Source organism: Sapajus apella, unplaced genomic scaffold (genome assembly GCF_009761245.1).
Source record: "Sapajus apella isolate SASKATOON/1434 unplaced genomic scaffold, GSC_monkey_1.0 scaffold1, whole genome shotgun sequence".
Classification (NCBI taxonomy): Eukaryota; Metazoa; Chordata; class Mammalia; order Primates; family Cebidae; genus Sapajus; species Sapajus apella.
The window spans coordinates 72339798-72352602 of NW_022436941.1; positions in this window are offsets into that span (position 1 = coordinate 72339798).

The following is a 12805-nucleotide window of genomic DNA, read 5'->3' on the forward strand; positions in this document are numbered from 1 at the left end:
ACCAGCACCAGGACAGTTTACAAATGCCATGGCCATGTCCGGAAATTACCCTACATGGTCTAAAAAGGGAGGAATGAATAATCCACCCCTTGTTTAGCATACCATCAAAAAATAACCATAAATATGGTCAACCAGCTGCCCTTGGGGCTGCTCTGTCTATGGAGTAGCCATTCTTTATTCCTTTACTTTCCTCATAAGCTTGCTTTCATTTTACTCTATAGACTGGCCCCAAATTCTTTCTTGTGTAAGATCCAAGAATCTCCTTTTGGGGTCTGGATTGGGACCCCTTTCCGATAACAGGATTACAGGCATTAACCACCATGCCTGGCCCTATTTCTATCATGACTAAGAAAGCTCTAACTTGTCAGAAAACTATCTAAAGATTTTAAAAAACAGAAAACATGGATTCATCTCAATTCATGTTCTCTTGCCCATGGTCTGGCCTACATTGGTAGGTGTTAGGGGCATCAATCCAAATTAATGGGAATTAATTTATATCCTCTCAGTTCCCTTCAATCCAATTAGGTTTATTTACATATGACGCTTATTTCTCCAGATTGCACCAGATCCTTATAGACGTGGAGAGATTTATCTTCATCACTAACTGGGCTAGAGGGGGTCACCATTCCTCAGATCCTAGTCTGCACCACTCTCTCAGGCATGCTCAACAACTTCACTCATGGTCTCAAAAGGAACATGTCCCCTTCTCTTCAATCTGATGGTAAGTTTCTGTCTTTTTCAGGGACTATCTCTTCAGAGTTGGGAGCAGCTTTCATCTCTCCTAATGGGAGAACTTTATTCTCAGTCCCAAAGTCTTCTTTGCTCTTTGCAGTGACGATGGTGAAACTAAGGTGGACAGGCAGTGCTTGGGTGGGGCTGGGGTGAGCACAAAGTGCTACTGACACCAAAGAGTGCCAGGGCACAACAGACCTGGACCGGATGGGCTTCCGACCATACTCCATCAAACCCAGGCATCTCAGCAGCTACCTGATTCTCTGTCTGACTCTGACAGCACCCAGAACTTAAAAGTCTACCCTATAGCATCGTCCCTTCCACCCCTATTAGAAAAATCAAACAAAACCAAATACTGCTCCGGTTCCTTTTCACTACTCAAAGCCCAATTCTGCTTAGTTAAACTTACTTTCAACTGGGCATGGTGGCTCATGCCTGTAATCCTAGCACTTTGACAGGCCAAGATGGGAGGATTGCTGCAGCTCAGGAGTTGAGGATCAGCCTGGGCAACAAAATGAGATGCTGTCTGTACAAAATTTAGAAGAAAAAAAAAAAGCCAGCTGTCATGGTGTTATGGCCCATGCCTGTGGTCCCAGCTACTTGGGAGGCGGAGGTGGGAGGATCATTTGAGCCTGGGAGGTGGAGGCAGTGAGCCAATTACACCACTGCACTCTACCCTGTGCAACAGGGCAAGACCTGTCTCAAAACAAACATAATAATAAAATGAAATAAAAATCAGTTTCTCTTCTGGAAAGAGAAAATCAATGAGCTCCTCCTTGCATTATATGCAGTGGGCCTTCATGTTGTACTGGCCATGTTTTTGCTGATTAGCCCACTGGCACTGCCTAGGGAGCCTAGGAGAACCTCATGCAAACAGGACTCCTGATTGCCTACCCTTATCTCCTCCTTCCTTGGGCAAATGGGCATCTTAACAGTACTTTGATTCTCAAGGGTCAAGAGACTTCAGTGCTAAAAAAGACTGAAAAACCAGTCCAGTTGCTTCCAGTTTTGGATGAAGTTCAAGGATGTTAAATGATCTGGCTAAGAATACAACCATTGCCTGTAGAAATCTCCACCATTAAGTCTAGGAATAATGAGGACTTCTCCCTTTTTGTAATTGGCTTTCAATCACTGCTTTATATACTTTCATCAGGGGAGAAGTGAGGAGATAAAAGGAATCCCCGATTGGTCATTCTTGAGAGTTGTTCACAACTTGGATGTACGTTTTTGTGGTAAAGGAAGTTGAATTCATGACTAAAATGAATAATTTTAAAACTGTTTATCTGCTCAACAGTCTCTCATTCTTATGGATTTAAGAGCAGACAGAACTTAGCGTATACTGCAATTACCTGCAGAGACAGAATAATCACAAACTATAGATAACATAGCAACACAGCTAGCTGAAAAGTGAAATTGATTTCTGAAACTTCAGTCTCAAAGTTAGGAATATACCACACAAACACATGCTGAATATTTTCAAATTCAGCTTTGGAAAACTGGGTTCTACTCATTTTTGGAAAAGGCCCTATGTTCCATGATGGGGTCACTCATGGTTAGTTGGAATAGATTGTTCTAGCCATCCTTCATGGTTTACGCAATGATTAGGAAGCGGATACTCTGCTGGTGGCTGCATGGAATTGGTGAGATGGGGATGACTTAAGATCTGCCCATCAAGTTTGGACAGTGAGATGGAACTGGTTGCCAAGGGCGACTCCAGAAGCCCAGCCAGCTGGGACAGGCAGAGCCACCCTGGAAGTGTCTAAAGGACACATATTACAATTCCAGAAATGGTAACCACTGGGTTTCCAATAAATTAGGCTAGGCACAGTAGTAGGAAAGTCAGATGGTACTTATCACTCAGGACTCAAACTAAAGGGTGAAACGTGGAGCAAGGGTTGGAGAGATAAGGCCCCACTTAAGTCTGGAATAAGTTGGGTATAGAGATCAATACAAAGCCCACTCCATCAGAGTCAGAGAAAGGGAAGAGATGGTAACTTATCTGTCATCCAGGGCTCCAGGGTTTGTCCCTGCAGACACTCTATCCAGTTAACAATGTGAATACTAGGGGACTAATTAGCCCCAGGGGTTATCATCGAGACACTAATAGTTGGAAGAAGTCATGTTTGTTCAGCACTCCTGGGTGCTTTTTGTATCATACACAGAAACACACACACACACACACACACACACACACACACACACAGAGGAAAGAGCTTTATTGTAAGGAACTGGTTTCTGTAATTATGGGGGCAAGGTAGGCAAGTCTGAAATGTGCAGGGCAGGCCGTCAGGAACAGCAGGCTAGAAACTCTCAGGCAGAAGCTGACACTTTGGTCCACAGACAGAATTTCTTTTTTCCTTAGGGAAACCTCAGTTCTACTCTAACAGACTTTCAATGAACTGGATTTATCCTACTCAGATTATCCAGGATAATCCCCTTTCCCTAAAGTTAGCTGGCTGTAGATATTTATCACATCTGCAAAATACCTTCACAACAATAGCTTTGGTTGTGACACAGTGTTTGGTTGAGTGACTAGGTACCATATAGCCTAGACAAGTTGACAAATAGAACTCTCAATCACATTATCATTGAGTATCACTTAAGTGTGTGATTTTAGATTTGGACTCCAACCCTCTGAGAGGTAATGACTCTTGTCCTAGGAAATACACTGTGTTGACTTGCCGTGTACTTTGAAAATGGAAGAAAGACATAGCCAAAAATGTATCACCTGTCCCAGAGATGTATAAATCTGAGAATAATCTGAAAATAGTGAGACTGAGTCCTCTGGTGAAGAACTCAGTGGGGCCAGTTGTGGAAATGAGGAAGGGTGGAGGTTAGGGGAGGCAGCATAAGCTCATACAAAGATGACAGGCTTGGGAATCAGACATGCCTGGGTTTGAACTTTGCCTGCTTTGCAAATGCTGGGACCTTAGACAAATTGCTGAAGTGTTTTAAAAAGTCTCCTTATCGAGGAATGACTTACATGCAATATAACGCACTCATTTAAGTGCATATGTCAATATATTTGAACAGCTTCATATACTTGTGTAATCATACACATAATCAAGATAGAAATAAGTTCCTTGTAGCTCTTCCCAGTCAATTCTTCCTCCTTATTAGCCCAAGGCAATCACTGGCTGGCTTTCCATCACTATATATTAATTTATTCTTTTTAAATTAATATTTGTCTGGCTCTTACTATGCGTCAGGCACAGTTCTGGATGCTGGGGCATAGCAGCGAATAAGACAGACAAAAATAGCTGCCATTATGCACCAAGAAACAGAAATTAAAAAATATAAGTGAAATATATGGTAGGTCTAATGGTGGTAAGTTTGATAACAAAAATAGTGGGAAGTGATTGGGAGAATCAGACGGGGGGTAGGGTACATGTTGCTGTTATGAATAGAATAGAGATCACCTCACTGGTAAGGTGATATTTGAGCAAATACCTCATGGAATTTGGGGGTGTGAGCAATGTAGTATTAGTGAAACAATGTTCCAGGTAGAGAAAACAGCAGATGAAATAAACCCATGATGGGTGCTGCTGGAATGCTGGAGAAACTGCAAATAATCTAGTGTTACTAGATTATTTGTGAAGAAACAGAGATGGAAAGCAGAAAAAGAAAAGAGAGGTAAAGGGTCCAGATAGGATAAAGCCTTATAGTCACCAGAAAACTTTGACTTTTAATCCAAGCATAATAGGAAGTCATTGAGACAATTTGAGAAGAGTAGTGATATCATTTGACATGTTTAGAAAGATCACTCCAGCTGCCATGTTGGACGTTGACTGTAGGGGGGTCAAGTGTAGAATTAACATAAAGTGCCTACTACATAATAAACGTTTAATAAATTTCAGTTATTTGGAGGCTGATATAGTTTGAATATATGTCCCTGCCAAATCTCATGTTGAATTATAATCTCCACTGTTAGAGGTAGGGCATACTGGGAGGTGTTTGGGTCATGGGGGCAGATTCCTCATGGCTTGGTGTCTTTGTAAGACTAATTTCTCACAAGATCTGGTTAAGTGTGTGGCACCTCCCTCCACCTCACTCTTTCTCTTGCTCCTGCTCCTGCCATGTGAGATGCCTGCTCCCTATTCTCCTTCTGCTATGATTGTAAGCTTCTTGAGTCCTCCCCCAAAGCAGATGCTGGTGCTATGCTTCCTGTACTTTCTGCAAAACTGTGAGTCAATTAAACCTCTTTAGAGGTTTAGAGGCAAGAATTGCCTAATACAGAAAAATTGGTACAGAAAAGTGATCATTACTATAAAGATACCTGAAAATGAGGAAGCAGCTTTGGAACTCAGTAATGAGCACAGGTTGGAAGAGTGTGGAGGGCTCAGAAGAAGACAGGAAGCTGAGGAAAAGTTTAGAACTTTTTTGAGACTGGCTAAATGGTTGTGACCAAAATGCTGGTAGAGATATGAACAGTGAAGGCCAGGCTAATGAGGTCTCAGATGGAAATGAGGATTTTATTGGGTACTGGAGCAAAGGTCACCCTTGTTATACCTTAGCAATGAACTTGGCTGTATTGTTCCATGCTCTTAGGATCTGTAAAAGTTTGAACTTGAGAGTGATGACCTAGGCTATATGGCAGAATCAACTTCTAAGCAGCAAAGCATTCAAGATATGGCCCGGCTGCTTCTAACAACCTATGCTCAGATGCAGGAGCAAATAAATCACTTAAAGTTGGAATTTAAACAGGAAGCAGAGCATAAAAGCTTGGAAAATGTGCAGTCTAGCCATGTGGCAAAGAAAGAAAAAGCTTTTTTAGGAGAAGAATTCGAGTAAGCTATGAAGCAACCTAGAGACAGTTGCATAATTTAAAAGGCACCAAGTGCTACTAGACAAGACAATGGGGAAAAGGCTTCAAAGGCATTTCAGAGATTTCTGAGGCAGCCCCTCCCATCACAAGCCCTGAAACCTAGAGGACTGAGTGGTTCTATAGGTCAGACCCAGGCCCCTGCTGCCCTGTGTAGCCTCAGAACACTATGCCCACATTCCAGCTGTTCTGGCTCCAGCCTTGGCTCAAAGGGGCTCAGATACAGCTTGAGGCTCTGCTTCAGAGGGTGCAAGTCATAAACCTTGGCAGCTTCCACATGGTGGTAAGGTTCCAGGTGTGCAGAGTGCAAGAGTGAAGGAGACTTGGCAGCCTCCACCTAGATTTCTGAGGATATAGAGAAAGCCTGGGTACCCAGGTGGAAGCCTGCTGCATGGGTGAAATCCTCACAGAGAACTTCTACTAGCACAGTGTGGAGGGGGAACATGTGGGGTTGGAGGCTTGACACAGAATTGCCACTGGGGCACTGCTAATGAAACTGTGGGCAGGGGGCCACCATCCTCCAGACCCCATGATGGTAGATCCATAGGATGCTTGTACCCTGAAACTGGAAAAGCTGCAGGCACTCAACTTCAACCTGTGAGAGCAACCACAGTGACTGAATTGAGCAAAGCCACAGGGTTGGATCTTCCCAAAGCCTTGGGAGGCCACTCCTTGCACTCACTAGAGAGATATATAGTCAAAGGAGATTGTTTTGAAGCTTTAAGATTTACTGACTGCCCTGCTGGGCTTCAAATTTGTATGGGGCCTGTAACCTCTTTCTTTTGGCCAATTTTTCCCTTTTGGATTGGAAACATTTACCCAATACCTATACTTCCATTGTATCTTGGAAGTAAATAACTTGTTTTTGATTTTGCAGGTTCATAGGTGTAAGGGACTTGCCTTGTCTCAGATGGGACTTTAGACTTTGGACTTTTTAGTTAACATTGGAATGATTTAAGACCTCTGGGGACTGTTGGGAAGGCATGATTGTATTTTGCAATATGAGAAGGAAATGAGATTTGCAGGGCTTAGAATGGAATGATATAGTTGGAATATATGTCCCCTTTAAGTCTCATGTTGAATTGTAATCTCCAATGTCGGAAGAAGGGCCTGGTGGGAGGTGATTAGATCATGGGAGTGGTTTTCTCTTGAATGGTTTAGCACCATCCACATGATGCTGTTTCTGTGACAGTGAGTAAGCTCTCCCAAGATCTGGTCATTTAAATGTGTGTGGCACCTCCCCCTGACTCTCTCTCTTGCTCCTGCTGATTCAGCATGTGATGTGCCTTCTCCCTCTTCAACTTCCACCATGAGTAAAAGGTCCCTGAGGCTTCCCCAGAAGCTGAGCAGATGCTGGCATCATGCTTGTAAGCCTGCAAAACCATGAGCCAATTAAGCCTCTTTTCTTTGTAATTACCTAGCCTCAGGTGTTTTTTATAGTAATGGCAAGAATGGCCTAAGACAGAGGGCATTGATTCCTTAGTACAAATGAGGCTGTGTGACTTTCTTTTTGTTTCATTTGTTTGTGTATAGCTCAAATACATATTCGTCTCATCACTTAACAAATAATTATGGAGCATGACTATACTAGGTGCTGGAGAATATAATTTGACTTATAAAATGTAAGACTGCTGCAAATTCATAGAAACAGGAAGTAGAATGATGGTTACCAGGGCCTGGAGGAAGGAGAAAAAGGAGATTGTTTGGTAAGTATACAGTTTCAGTTTTGCAAGAGGAAAAGTTTCTATTAATCTATTGAGTAACTATGTGAATATACTCAGCACTATTGAACTACATACTAAAAAATGATTAAGATTGTAAATTTTGTTATGTGTTTTTACTACAATTAGAAACTTTTCAAAAGAGGCTGGGTGTGGTGGCTTATGCCTGTAATCCCAGCACCTTGGGGAGCTAAGGCAGGAGGATCTTTTGAGCCCAGGAGTCCCAGACCAGCCTGGGCACACAGGGACTCTCTCTCTCTCACTCTCTCTCTCTCTATCTCTCTCTCTCTTTTTACCTTTTTTTTTTCTGAGATGAAGTCTGACTCTGTCACCCAGACTGGAGTGCAATGGCATGATCTTGGCTCGCTGCAACCTCTGCCTCCTGAGTTCAAGCTATTCTCCTGCCTCAGTTTCCCAAATAGCTGGGATTACAGGGGACCACTACCACATCTGGCTAATTTTTGTATTTTTTCTATTTTTAGTAGAGACAGGATTTCACCATATTGGCCAGGCTGGTCTCGAACTCCTGACCTCAAGTGATCCGCCAGACTTGGCCTCCCAAAGTGCTGGGATTACAGACATGAGCCACCACGCCTGGCCATTTTATTTTTATTTTAGGTTCAGGGGCATATGTGTAGGTTTGTTATATAGGTAAACTGAGTGTCATGAGGTTTTTTGTCACCTGGGTAATATGCGTAAGCACTGATAGGTATTTTTTCTGATCCTTTCCCTCCTCCTGGCCTCTATTGTCAAGTAGGCCCCAGTGTCTGTTGTTCCCCTCCTGGTATTCATGTGTTCTCATTGTTTAGCTCCCAGTTTTAAGTGAGAACATGCAGTATATGGTTTTTTGTTCTTGTGTTAGTTCTCTAAGGATAATGTCCTCCAGCTCCATCATGTTGCTGCAAAGGACATAATTATGTCCTTTTTTAATGGCTGCATAGTATTTCCTGGTGTATATGTACCACATTTTCTTTATTAATCTACCATTGATGGGCATTTAGGTTGATTCCATGGGAGACCCTGTCTGTACAAAATTAGAAAAAATTAGCCAGGTGTGGTGGCTCATGCCTGTAATCCCAGCACTTTGGGATGCTGAGGTGGGCGGATCACCTGAGATCAGGTGTTTGAGACTAGCCTGGCCAACATGGTGAAACCCTATCTCTACTAAAAATGCAAAGATTAGCTGGATATGGTGGCATGTACCTGTAATCCAAGCTACTTGGGAGGCTGAGGCAGGAGAATCACTTGAACTCTGGTGGCAGAAGTTACAGTGAGCTGAGATCATGCCACTGCACTCCAGCCTGGGCAACAGAGCAAGACTCTATAACAACAACAAGAAAGAAAGAAAGAGAGAGAGAAAGAAAGAAAGAAGGAAAGAAAAGAAAGAAAGAAAGAAGAAAGAAAGAAAGAAAGAGAAAAAAAAAAAAGAAAGAACAGAAAGAAAGAAAAAAAAAAAAGAAAGGAAGAAAAGAAAGAAAGAGAGAGAGAAAGGAAGGACGGAAAAAAACTAGCCAGGCATGGTGGTGCATGCATATAATCCCAGCTACTCAGGAGGCTGTGAGGATCACTTGAGCCCAGGAGTTTGAGGCTGTAGTGAGCCATGGTAGCAGCACTACATTTTAGCTTGGGGACAGAGTGAGACTTTGTCTTGAAAAAAAAAAAATTTTTTTTTTTTTAAAGAAAAAAGAAAGCTGTTAGGGAGAATAATAAATAAACAAGAGAAATATTGGGTAGAAGTAAATAATTATGATGTAAAAAATCATAGTGATGTGTTATGTGACCAAAGGGCTACTTTAAATTAAAAAAAAAAAGAGTAAGAAAGTATGACCTTATTTAAGTAAAGATTTATTTAAGTATCTGCTGCCTGACTAGACCCTACCCACTTACAAGCAATATCTCAAACAATATGAAAAACCTGGCTTCTTTTATCCCCTAGGATGAGGAATCACTATAGTTTTCAAAATAATGCCAGGTTTTCCTTTTGCCCAACTAAAAATAGATGTGTATATAGTATGTATGGAAATGTGTGTGCATATGTATATATATAAAAACACATATACACCCAAAGTGCATATATATACTTGAATGTATATGTGTGTATACATACGTGTACCTGCCTTATTAAACAGAAAAGCCTGGTTGCTTATTCAGCATCCAGGTAATAAGATGGAATTTGGGGTGACTTTCATTTCATCTTCACACTTTTCTGTATTTGAATTTTTTAAATAATAAAAATACATCCATAGTCATATCACCTTGAGCGTGTCCCATCTTGTCTAAATAATAAAAATGTGACATTTTTCCCAAAGCATAAAGCTGTTTTAAAAATAAACAATGCAACAGAACAAGAATACAGTTCTGCAGTACCAGTAGATAAATGGGAAGCTCTTAGAACATCCCTGGAACATAGTCAGTGCTAAGTTGATTCTGCTTGTAACTATGTTACAGGTCCTGCTGTGAGCACCTCACCTGTACTGTCTCCCTTATTCCTTATGAAAACCCTCTTTACAAATGTAGATACTGACACAGAGGATATGCTGATCAGTTTTTAGGTAAGAAGACCCTTTTTTGTGGACATATTTTAACCTTTTAATATAATGGCTATTCAAAAGGCCTCAGGGCCTTTATATAAAAACTAATTGCTGAAACTATCCTCAACAGTTACTATAAACATATAACTGCTTTATATGATTTAAAATAATGATCTATAAGTGCTCGTAAGGTAACTGGAAGTATCAATTTAAAATAAATGAGTTAAATACATTCTAAGACATAAAATTTATATAGTGAATTAAAATTTGTATCTGACTGGGCACAATGGCTCATGCCTGTAATCCCAACACTTTGTAAGGCCAAGGCAGGAGGATCGCTTGAGCTCAGGAGTTCCAGGCTGTAGTCAGCTATTACTTTGTCACTGCACTCCAGCCTGGGCAACGGGGTAAGACTCTGTCTCTAAAAAAATTAAAATGAAAAAGAAAGAAAGAAAACATGTATCTAGACTTAGTAGCAAAATTATTACTCATAGTAACAACTTGCCCTTGACTAGTGATTTATAGTTTACAAAGCACATTCACATGCATGGGATCATTTTGCTTTCCAAAACCACTGAGTGAACTAGGAAGGCAGAAATTAATATCCCTGCTGACAATGGCAGAAGCTGAATCATGTATGTATGCATCAGTTAGAATGTCTTTGGCCACAGGTAACAAAACTCTACCTTACCTGGTTTAAACAGTACAGAAAGATATTGGCTCGCTTGTGTGAACATTCAGAGGTGAGGTGGTCTTCAGGGTTGACATATCTAGCTGCGCTGTTTCTTTGCAATTCTCTTGGCTCTACCCTTCATCAAAGGTTGGCATAGTCTTCAGCCTCGTAGCTAAATGGCTGCTACAGGGCTAGACCTCAAATCTGTAGGCAATAATGCCAGAGGAAGAGGCTGTTTCTTTCTGTAGCTTTTTCTTGAAAACTAGGAAACTTTCCTTAAAAGTCCTTAGCAAACTTCTCCTTACCTATCACTGGCCTCAATTAATTCACATACCATTCCTGAATCAATTATTGGCAAGAGGCATGAAATTATCCTTAGGTGACTCAGGATACTTAATGAAAATAAAGGCTCTTGGCCCAGTGTGGTGGCTCGTGCCTATAATCCCAGCACTTTGGGAGGCCGAAGGGGTGGGTCATTTGAGGTCAGTAGTTCGAGACCAGCTTGGCCAACATGGTGAAACCCCATCTCTACCAAAAATATAAAATTAGCCAGGCGTTGTGGTGCCCACCTATAGTCCCAGCTGCTCGGGTGGCTGAGGCAGGAGAATCACTTGAACCCAGGAGGCGGAGATTGCAATGAGCTGAGATTGTGCCACTGCACTCCAGCCTGGGTGACAGAGCAAGACTCTGTCTCAAAAAAAAAAAAAAAAAAAAAAAGAGAGAGAGAGAGAGAAAAGAGAAAAGAAAATTAAGTCTCCATTAGGAAGGAGGATAAAGGAAATGATAACGAATGATGAATGCTGATTGAGCACTACAACCTGGGAAGGAGCAGTCAGGAGTCTAATCCAACTCTTGAGACTATACTCTGGGATCTCCCTCTGCTGCAAGGACTGATGCCCAGAGCCAGGAAAGGTGGTTCAGAATAGCCAAGATGGCAGGAGGCAGGCCACCTAACTTCTATGCTTCTCGTACAATGACTTCAACTGTTTCAGATTTTCAGTAGATTAGGATGCCTATTTTTGGCTTTTATGGGGGCATCGAAGGGGTAGTCTTTAGAAACAACTGTGTGGAAATCCCATATGCCTGGGTTTTGCATGACAGAAGTTAGATGGATTTTTGGTTTAAAAAAAATGTGCTTGAAAGACACGTTCTGACAAATTCCTCAGAAGCATTTTTAAAAAAAATGATAAAAGAGATCAAATGATAAAAAACAAAAGCTTAAATAAATCTTTAACATACTGACATATTTGCTTTTTTTGGGGGGAGATATGGATCCGCCTGCCTTGACCTCTCAAAACTGCTGGGATTACAGGCATGAGCCACTTCACTCGGCCTTGCATTGGGTTTTTAGATAAAAAACATTTATTGTAATTGTAGTATCACTTCTCCATATGTCTCTTCTGAAATGTATTCTCCTTTCTTCTTAATCAGAGGAAGCCACAGTCTTGAATTTATAATCCATTTCCATGTGGATATTTTTATGCTAATATGTATAGCTCCACCAAAGATACATCATTATTTCGAATATATATATACAGTGTACTTAACTTATGTAAAGGGTAATCTGAATGAACCCTTCTGCAATGACATTGTAACACCTGAGTTATATCTACATTGATACATGGAGACTTAGTTCACTCATTCTAATTGCAATACAGCCCTTTGTTCAAATAAACATTATCCACTCTCCTGCTGATAGAAGCTTTGGTGGTTTTCAGTGCTTTGCCATTGTAAACAAAGCTACTGTGAGCATTTGTAGTAGATATCTCATGGAGTCCATGTAAAAGTTTGTTTGGTGGTCCACCTCTTGGAGTGGAACTACTGGGTGTGCTCATCTTCAGCCTTAGCAGCTAGACTGCAGCCAAGCGCATGGGTGTAAAGCAGAATCACACTGTTGGTTTCAGAAGTATAGTTATTTTTTCTCTTTTTATTTCCTTTTCCTATGCATTTGAAACTTTCTAGTCTATTGAGCTTATCCCATTTTACTGTATTGAAAAAATTTTTTTCTTTTATTATAGAAAATCATAGTGGCTATAATGAATCGCTTTATCTTTATATGTTAACCTGTTTTTGTCTTTGAAATAAAGTTTATTATGTATTGGACATAGAGAAATGACATGATAAAAGGAAATAAATACACATATACAGATACTGGTCATTTTCTCTCCAAATCGTTATTTGAGACAAGGTAATTTTTTTCTTGGTAATTTCTTGCTCATTTGAGAATATATAATATAATTTATGCATTTTGTATGGGGAATGGAAGACATCTCCTTTTCTTCTCATTGTAGAAACTCCAGGATCATAAGATTTAAGAACAGCATTG